Source organism: Acomys russatus, chromosome 25 (genome assembly GCF_903995435.1).
Source record: "Acomys russatus chromosome 25, mAcoRus1.1, whole genome shotgun sequence".
In the NCBI taxonomy this organism is placed as follows: domain Eukaryota; kingdom Metazoa; phylum Chordata; class Mammalia; order Rodentia; family Muridae; genus Acomys; species Acomys russatus.
Window position 1 is genome coordinate 50214797 of NC_067161.1, and position 8615 is coordinate 50223411.

The window sequence follows — 8615 nt, forward strand, 5'->3', positions numbered from 1 at the left end:
AGAAACACCTTGTGTGCAGGCTGTTGCTCACACTGGGGTAATGAGGCTTGACTTTGAAACTCCGCCCTGGGCGAGGAAGACTCATCTGGGAGGCCATGAGGAAGTCCTGCTGTCCCAGTGTGTCTGTCCCTCTGTCTCTTCTCTCTCTTCCTCCCTCCCTCTCTCTCTTTCTACCCCCACCCCCCACCCCCACCCCGAGTTTCAAGCCCGATGGTCTGGCGGCCTAGGGCTACCAGGAAGTCCCAGAGGTTAGCCAGACACAGGCTTTACTTCCTATGGATTTTGAAGAAGTTAGGACTCAAAAAATCTGAGGAAAGCTAAAGGTTCCTGAGTATTCAAGTCCGCGTGGGGAGGACTCCCGCCTCAAGGACTCCCCACACCCACACCCGCTCCGGTCCTGCCAGGAAGGGTAACTGAGAGCCACAGTGGCCTAAGATTGACGGTTTCACAAGACAACACCTGGGATGCTAAAGCTGCGAAGGTCCCGAGGCTCAACGAGAAGAGTTGTTTGATCTGTTTCCATTGGCAACGAAGAACTCACACACCGGAGGGTCGGCAAGTGGGTCCCCAGGTGCTTTGTGAACTTGAGCGACTTGACAGGGCAAAGGGCATGGTGAATTAAAGGCCATGCCAAAGAGGTGTTCAGGGATTGTCGGCTTCTAGTTCTCATGCGGCAAGCGATGCTCACAGGGTTTGTACTTCCAAGCAGCTAAGGCGGGTAACGTTAAGTGGTTTGACGGGCTGGAGAGTCATCGCTGGTCTTGCTGAGGGGCTGGGTAGGATTCCAGCGCCAGCATGGACAGCCCACGGGCACCTGTAACTCCAATACTGGGGACATAGCGCCCTCCTCTGGCCATTACTGGAACTGCATGAATGTGGTGCATATTACAGGCAGGCAGGCAAAACACTCACACACACAGTACATAAATATAATATAAAAAGTTTTAGCCGGGCGGTGGTGGAGCACACCTGTAGTCCCAGCACTCAGGAGGCAGAGGCAGGCGGATCTCTGTGAGTTCGAGGCCAGCTTGGTCTACAGAGCGAGTCCAGGACAGTCAAGACTAACACAGAGAGACCCTGTCTCAAGGTGGGGAGGAGGCACCGGCACTCATCAGAACTTCAAGGCAGGTGACCGGCGGGAAGGAAGGTGTTTTTCAGAAGTGCTGAACCCATCAGTTCTCGTACCTCAGCTTGCCGTGCACCGTGAAAAGCAAGGAAACAAGAGCGACCTGAAGCCCAGGGCAGTGGAAGATGTGTTCAAGAAAAGGAGGCCTCAAAACCAGCCGGAGAGACCAGGCAGATGGCCATGACGCAGGCTGGTTTCTCAGCAGCAAGGGAGCCTGCTGGAGGGACAAGCCTGGCACTGGGACGCAACCCAGAACAGGTGAAAGGTCACCAAACAACGCATGCTGACCTGGGCTCAGAAGAAGGCCACTTGTCTAGCGTGTAACGGGTTCTGTCCTGCCTGTTGGCTCTGGTTCCTTAACAATTAGACTTCATTATGAATTTATTAAACAAAGATATCTTCCTTACAATCCGACTATCCTAAACAGCAGGGGAAGGAGAACAAGAGTGAACTTCCAGGTGTCGGTTCCAAGGGGCGAGTCCCTTGGCGTCTTGGGGCATGCTCACAGATCCTCTACCCTACCCTCGGCACCTCCCGGTGGTCCGACCCTGCAGCCTCCTCCCTCCTCTCTCTGCCTGCTGCTCCCTTGCAGTCGGGCCAAAACCCCTGGTCTCTGCTCAGGTTCCCTCCCCCCACTGATGTCAATTTGCAATACAATAGCCCAGCTGGAGTTCCTGGTCCTTGTCCTTAATTCTGGACCCAAGATAGCTCCTCTCTGTCCATCCCAATGTTTATCTCAGTGGGGCAAACCCCCCAAGACTGCCCTGACCCTGGGCTCAGTCTAAGGCAAGGCCACATCCCTTCCACACACACACACACCCTTTTTCTATTAAATAATAAATAAGAACTATATACACAAATATCCATATATACAGGAGCATGAGGTATCAAGCACTAACCCAGTCCTTTTGTATTTGTTAACCTTGGAGAAAGTATTCCACTATCCTCTCAAAGTGAATCCTTTCCTATTTTCTAAAGTCTCTTCATTAGAAATTACAATATCAGCTGGGCGTGGTGGCGCACGCCTTTAATCCCAGCATTTGGGAGGCAGAGGCAGGTGGATCACTGTGAGTTTGAGACCAGCCTGGTTTACAGAGTGAGTCCAGGACAGGTAAGGCTACACAGAGAAACCCTGTCTTGAAAAACAAAAACAAAAACAATTATCAATCTATAAACATGTTTTTAATTTTTAAAAAAGATTTTATTTATTATGTACACAGTGTTCTGCCTGCATGTACATCTGCAGGCCAGAAGAGGGCACCAAATCTCATTATAGATGGTTGTGAGCCACCATGTGGTTGCTGGGAATTGAACTCAACCAGTGCTCTTACCCTCTGAGCCATCTCTCCAGCCCCCTTGTTTTTATTTATTTATTTTTATTTTATTTTATTTTATTTTATTTTTATTTTTATCTTTTTGGTTTTTCGAGACAAGGTTTCTCTGTGTAGCCTTGGCTGTCCTGGATTAACTCTGCGATCCGCCTGCCTCTGCCTCCCGAGTGCTGGGATTAAAGGCCTGCACTGCCCTGCTCAGCCCCCTTGTTTTTAATTCTTAAACTACACTTTATGGTAACACTGTGGCTATCTAGTCATCAGTCCCATCAGAGACCCAGGAAGGAACCGACAACATTAAACAAAAGCCTTGTGGGCTTTTTCTCCTCCCAGTAAGTCCTTTCTTGAAGGACTGGCTGAACAGGTTCAGGCCAGATCTGAACGCGTTTACACAACAGTTGTGGCCCAATCAGCCAGTCCTGTCTTTCTTCAAACTGACCAACCTTAATTTAGGGGAGGAATGCGTGAATCATGGTGAATCATACAAACAAGTGATTTACTCTGAGTTACCAATAAAACATTAAGGAAAGAAAAAAAAAAAAGCCTTTCCCCTTGGAGTCCAGATTTAAATTCCCTACTTAATGATCCTGTGTCTTTTGTCCTCTGTCTGTCGTATGAGTCTGAATCTTTGCTCGCTTTGTTTTCTAGTGACTCTGTCTGTCCCTGTGTCTGTGTGTGACCCTGTGTCTGTGTGTGACCCTGCGTCTGTCACTCTGTCTTTGCTGCACAGTACAGAACACATCACACCAGGACGGAAGTGTCCATAAACAGTGCTTTCAACCCGTCCTTGCTGCTTTCACAACATGATACACACGTGTGTGTGGTTCTGGGTCACGGAAGGGTACAGAGCTCAAATGACAGCTGTGCCTTAGCTGGGCTGTAAATGCTGGTTACACGGCGACACAGGACAGGTAAGGCTGAAGCTGCACTGCTCTCTAGTGGGAGGTTGAGCAAGGGGGTGGAGCATGGTGGGGTGGCACCTTCAGTCTCGGGTGACTCTGGCTGCGAGGGCCAGAGAAAGTTCCAGGCTCCAAACTGTGGCATCGCCCTCACTGAGAAGCTGCTCTGAGTCCAACACTGCCTTCCAAAGGGGCTTGCTGTGTGCCTGTTTCCTCTCCCCTGTAAAAATCTGTCTTCCTCTGCGGATTCTGTCTGGCCCTGTCTGCTGTGCCTGAGATTTCTTCACTGCTACTGAGAGAAAATGAACTCAGATCAAGAACCTGGACAGGAATGAAAAGAAAAGGAGGGGGAAAAATATATATATTAACATTTCTGTGCGCTGTGTGTCTGTGGTGGGTAGGGCTGGACCCCAGTGCCTTGCACATACCAGACAGACACTCCATCACCGTAGACAACTGCAGACAGACACACTTTCCACTGATTCACAGGCATAGAGCTTTCTGCTATTGTTGCTGCTGCTGTTGTTCTTGGTTTCTGTGTCCCTGGCTGCCCTGGCCTCACTTGGTAGGCCAGGCTGGCCTTGAACTCACAGGTATCCTCCTGCCTCTGCCTCCCTGGGTGCTGGGATTAAAGGTATGGGCCACTAATCCTGTCTAGGAGTTATTTAAATGCTATGAATGTTTAACAGAATAATAGTACTAAGTGCCCCCGGCCCTCCCCATACCCCGCTCCGGCCTCCCCCAAGGCCTATGACCTCTAGCCACAGGTTCTCAGCCCCATTAAGAGGCCAGCAATGAGTTCCATCTTACCGAGTGGGCCATGGATCTAACCAGAGAGTGGTTGGCTACTGTCTGTGCTCCTATTACACCAGTGGCCAGTTGTTATTGTAGCTTGCACGGTCCACATGTGGGTGAGACACATGATAAAGTTTCTCTTCTGAGAGCAAGGTAGCAGGGTTCAGCTGAAGGTTACGGGTGGATGCCAGCACGATTTGCCTATGTTCTCTGGAAGGTAACCAAGAGTCTTGGCAACAGCCTGTAACATTTGGGCCTTGTTGGGCATTGTTGGATTGCCAACAATCACAAAGAGGCGACCTGTTCCTGATTCTGTGTAGCCTTGGCTCTCCTGACTCACTCTGTAGACCAGGCTGGCCTTGAACTCACAGAGATCCACCTGCCTCTGCCTCCCAAGCGCTGGGATTAAAGGCGTGCGCCACCACAGCCTGGCTTGTTTAGCTATTTTGAGACAAGGTCTCTCGGAACTCACTCTGTAGTTGAGGCAGGCAGACCTTGGTCTTTCTGCTTCAGCCTCAGGCCGGGGTGGGAAAGTGTCTGTCCAGTGCTTCCTACTGACATGAGTTATACTGCTGTTGGCCACGATTTCTGAGCTAATGAATTAACAACACGTATTAATTAAGGCAAAACAAGGCCATGTACTGCTCAGCTGATGAATAATTTGAAGCCACAGGATGTAGGGACTTGTATTTCTTCTAGCAGCCATGTTACAGTGCTTGCTAGCAGAGTGTTTATGGCAATTGTATCAAAGCAGACTATTGGACAACAAAGAAGCCAACTATGCACCAGTGAAAATTCTAGAACTGACAAAATGTCTGACATGGCAAGCTCATTGGGCAGATTTTGTTTTTTTGTTTGAGACAGGGTTTCTCTGTGTAGCCTTGGTTGTCCTAGACTCCCTTTGTGGACCAGGCCGGCCTTGAACTCACAGCAATCTGCCTGCCTCTCCTTCCCGAGTGCTGAGATTAAAGGTGTGCGCCACCACCTGAGGTTTAGCACCTCAGTTTCTCTCTTAACCTTGCTATCACACAAATAATTGAGGCTCTTTTATATTTGTTTAATAATAACCTTCATAGCAGAAGAACTGAGTAGTTATTACTCTATTCTTTTTTTTTTGGTTTTTTGAGACAGGGTTTCTCTGTGTAGCCTTGGCCATCCTGGACTCACTTTGTAGATCAGGCTGGCCTCAAACCCTTGAACTTAACCCTCAAAGCTAATCTGGTTTCCTCCCAGCAAACAACTCCTCCTCCTGTTGCTGGCAGGAAGTCCTGCCCTATTCTCTCCTCTTTTCAGCGATTGGCTGAACCTGCTTTATTGGCATATCAGGGGACAATTGGGGAGCAGAATTTACACAACATTGAGACAGGAGATTCTCAGAACAAGGATTGCATCCAGATATTGGGGTTATAGAAATCAGCATTTGAGTTGCACAATAACTTTATGTATATAGGGTACCATGAAATCCTTGGTCTCCATATCCTGTGAGCCCTTTATGCATTTGTTCCATCTGATTCTATTTGCTCTGGAGGACCCTGGATAATACAACAAACTGTTAAAAAAAAAAACAAAGACAAAAGGAATCTCGAGGCACAGAGAAAAACAAGAAAAAATGAATCACCACTACCCAGCTGGCTCTGCTTTATTATGTGGCTTTGTTCAGATTCCGAATTTCTTCCAAAATTGTAGTTACTCAACCCCAGGACTGGAAACTTTGCTTCTGAAGCCCATTCTCCGATGGGAAAGTTCAGTTCCATCTGGGAAAGTTACCCCAGAAAAATAAATGCCCAAGCCTTTTCCCTTGTTTTTAAAAAAATATTTATTAAGCCGGGCAGTGGTGGCACATGTCTTAAATCCCAGCACTCGGGAGGCAGAGGCAGGCAGATCTCTCTAAGTTCCAGGCCAGCCTGGTTTACAGAGTGAGTCCAGGACATTCAAGGCTACACAGAGAAAACCCTGTCTCGAAAACCTGGCCCCCTGCCAAAAAATATATATATATATAATTTTAAAAAGTTGTTTATATGTGCATTTATGTTTTGCATGTCTGTATGAGAGTGCCAGCTCCTCTGGAACTGGAGTTACAGACAGCTGTGGGCTCCCATGTGGGTGCTGGGAATTGAACCTGGGTCCTCTGAAAGAGCAGTCAGTGCTCTTAACCACAGAGCAATTTCATCTCTCCAGCTCCAAGATTTATTAGTTAAGTGATGAGTCTACTTACTGTCAGTATGTATGTGCACCGAGCACATGCCCGTTGCCTTAGGAAGCCAGAAGAGGGCAGCATGTCCCCAGAATTGGAGCCAGGGACAACCACAAGCCACTAGGGGTGCTAGGAACCAAATGGGTCTTCTGCAAGAACAGCAAGTGCTCTTAATCACTGAGCAATCGCTCCAGCCCCTTTATTGCATTAAAAACATTTATTATTCTTAATTGTATGTATGTGTGCACATGAGTGTGGGTATGCACATGTGAATGTAGGTTCTTTTGGAGGCAGCAGATGTCTTGGAGCTAGAGTTAAGGGTGACCGTGAGCCTTCCGACACAGGTGCTGGGAACTGAACTCATGTCTTCTTGAAGAGCAGAGCATGTACTTTTTATTTATTTATTTATTTTTAAAGATTTATTTATTATGTATACAGTGCTCTACCTGTATATACACCTGCTGGCCAGAAAAGGGCATCAGACCACATTATAGATGGTTGTGAGCCACCATGTGGTTGCTGGGAATTGAACCTGGGTCCTTGGAAGAGCAGCCAGGGCTCTTAACCTCTGAGCCATCTCTCCAGCCTCCAAGCATGTGCTCTTAATTAAGCAAGGAACCATCTTTCCAGCCCTTTACTACTTAAAAAAAAAAAAAAAAAAAAAAAAAGGTGTTGGATCGCTGAGAGTTCGAGGCCAGCCTGGTCTACAAAGTGAGTCCAGGACAGACAAGGCTAACACAGAGAAACCCTGTCTCAAAACAAAAAGCAACAACAAAAAAAACCAAACCAAAACAAACAAAACCAAAAAAAAAAAAAAAAAAAAAAAAGGTGATGCACACGTGGAGGTCAGATGATTTGTGGGTTGGTTTTCTTGCACCTGTATCACATGCCGGTTTTCCATTTAATTTCCTTAAATATTCAATGTAAGTATCTGAAGCTAAAATAACATGCCCAAGTTAATAAAACGGTTGAGTAAATAACTTTCCACAAAGGTAGAAAAGCAGAAAGCAACACTTCTAAAAACAAACAAATTAAGAGTCAACCATGTAGGGCTGGAGAGATGGCTCAGCGGTTAAGAGCACTGCCTGTTCTTCCAAAGGACCCAGGTTCAATTCCCAGCACCCAATTGGCAGCTGGCGACTGTCTGTAACTCCAAGATCTGACACCCTCACACCAATGCACATAAGTTAAAACTAAATAAAATAAAATAAAATAAATTTTATTTAAAAAAAAAAAAAAAAAGCTGGGCAGTGGTGGCACACGCCTTTAATCCCAGCACTCGGGAGGCAGAGGCAGGCAGATCGCTGTGAGTTCGAGGCCAGCCTGGTCTACAAAGCGAGTCCAGGACAGCCAAGGCTACACAGAGAAACCCTGTCTCGAAAAAAAAAACAAAAAAAAAAAAAAGAAAAAAGTAATGTGCTGTTGGAGTATTACAATACAATTTCCATAAGGGAAATAGTTGAATATCATACATGGTTGACTCTTTTTTTTTTTTTTTGGTTTTTCGAGACAGGGTTTCTCTGTGTAGTGTTGGCCATCCTGGACTCACTTTGTAGACCAGGCTGGCCTCGAACTCACAGCGATCCGCCTGTCTCTGCCTCCCGAGTGCTGGGATTAAAGGCATGCACCACCACGCCCGGCTACTTTTTTCTTAATATTTATTTAATTTATTATTTTTACAATGTTCTGTCTGCATGTCTGTAGGTCCACCTACAGGCCAGAAGAGGGCATCAGATCACATTATAGATGGTTGTGAGCCACCATGTGGTTGCTGGGAATTGAACTCAGGACCTTCGGAAAAGCTGGTGGCTCTCTTAATCACTGATCATCTCTCCAGCCCCTCCTTTTTTTTTTAATTTAATTTTTATTGAGACAGGGTTTCTCGACTCACTTTGTGGACCAGGCTGGCCTAGAACTCACAGTGATCCACCTGCCTCTGCCTCCCGATTGCTGGGAGTACAGGCGTGCGCCACCACTTTTAACCTCAGCATTCCCGAGGCAGAGAGCCTGAGCTGGAGGCTGCACAGAGACTCAGACAGAGATGGTTAGGTTAGCAGCACTGGCTGCTCTTCCAGAGCTCCTTGGTTCAATTCTCAGCATCCACATAGCAGCTCACAGTAGCCTGTAAGTCTAGTTCCAAAGGGTTTCAACACCCTCTTTTGGCTTCCAAAAGCACTGCAGGCGTGTGCAGACTCGGCACATAAGCAAAACACACACACACATGAAGCCCCAATTAAGCAGTACACGTATAGACTTTTGCTCAAAATTAG